This window comes from Aplysia californica, unplaced genomic scaffold (assembly GCF_000002075.1).
Source record: "Aplysia californica isolate F4 #8 unplaced genomic scaffold, AplCal3.0 scaffold00830, whole genome shotgun sequence".
Lineage (NCBI taxonomy): Eukaryota > Metazoa > Mollusca > Gastropoda > Aplysiida > Aplysiidae > Aplysia > Aplysia californica.
Window position 1 is genome coordinate 28,281 of NW_004798100.1, and position 1,830 is coordinate 30,110.

The following is a 1,830-nucleotide window of genomic DNA, read 5'->3' on the forward strand; positions in this document are numbered from 1 at the left end:
ATAGATAAGATAAGATAAGATAAGATAAGATAAGATAAGATAAGATAAGATAAGATAGATAAGATAAGATAAGATAAAATAATACTTTATTATCCCAGAGGGAAATTTTTCTTGGCTGTACAGAACCGTAAAAACGCATGCAGGTATACATTTTAAAAAGTAAATTATATATTACTCTCATTAATAAAACGCAATATGAAAAGAGAAGAAAAGCTGACAAAATGTACATTCACATCAGATGCATCATTCAACCACATGCAGGAATTTAATTACAAGACCTTTGGAGTTAAATATAGATACATGCTCTAAGAGTAACACACATCTACGCTCATTCTTACCAAAGCCTTGCTAGATGGTTTTGAGAGTGTTGATAGGGGCCTTAATCCTACACACCTACTTTTCTTTTACTAAAGGGCGAGTCATGTGTGCGTGTCCACGCGACAAAAGAATTTTTGTGTAAAGGGAGGTAATAGATTAAACCCAGCGTTTCTGAGCAATGTACCGTTTGCTTCCCTTGTTGCGGAAATTGCTCTTTTCTGCCACGTTAATATGTCTTCGTTTGCAGCAGTCGCTTTTATCTCATTATTCTTCCCGTGGCTTCACTGGAAAAATGAGTTACGTATTCCTCTACCCTGTAATTGGTCGCTTTTAAGGACAAGAGGGCTAACCCAGATTTCGGGGGTTTCCATAAATCTTGACCTACACCAAAAGTGTGCATTGTCCTACCTATAGGAGAAGTTTGGTTTCGTTGGTGCGTATATATGTTTGGTTTTAGAGAAACCTCTCCTTGACTTTTAAAGAAACTGAACAAAGGACAAAAACTTTTTCTTCGATTTTTTTTAAAACAGTATTTTTTGGGGGGATAGCCCCCTTGTGTTTAACAGCGACAAATTTACCCTACCTGCACTTCTTTCACAGTGCTCGCTTTTGATGAACAAACTATATGAAGTAGGAAGGCTCTGGTGTGGTTTGCTTCTTCTTTCCTATTCAACATATATTATCGTCCTATCTCCCCTTCTTCTTTTTTAATGTTTGTTACTCTCTTGTAACACCTCTAATCTTCGGGTGCTCATATGACCTTATGTAGTTGCGAGCGCCGTAAAACCTCTACTAAAACTAAAGTAGGAAGGTTTATGGCATAAATAAATATCTTAGAAAAGTGGAGAAAGCGCACGGGGTGGTGGGTGAGTGGTTGTTTCTTCTGGGGTTTTATGGGGAGGGGGGGTCTAGTGAAGCTCGGGGTTGGGTGTGTGTGTGTGTGTGTGGGTGGGTGGGTGTGTGTGTGCATGCATGTGTCTGTGCGTGCGCGTATGTATGTGCGTGCATGCGCGTGTGTGTGTGTGTGTGTGTGTGCGCGTGTGTATGTGCATGTGTGTGTGTGTGTGTGTGTGTGTGTGTGTGTGTGTGCACGCGCGTGCAAGCGTATTGGTTTAAATGTTATGTCAAACCAACCACACTGGACACCACGTCGATATGACTCGATACATGTCTTAATCTGTGAATGGTTCGCTTACTCCAATCGAAAGGATAAAGAAAGTATATTAAGAAGAGTTGTTACTGTTGTTGTTGTTGTCGTCGTTGTTGTTATTGTTGAAGATGATGATGATATTGTGTTAGTTATTGTTACTGTTGCTATTATTGTTGCTGTTGTTGCTGCTGTTGTTGTTGTTATTATTATTATTGATGTTGTTGTTGTTGTTGTTGTTGTTTTTGTTGTTTTTGTTGTTGTTATTGTTATTGTTGTTGTTGATATTGTGTTAGTTATTGTTACTAACTGTTGCGAGCGCCGTAAAACACTTACTTTTAAAAAAAAAAAAGAAAAAAGACAGT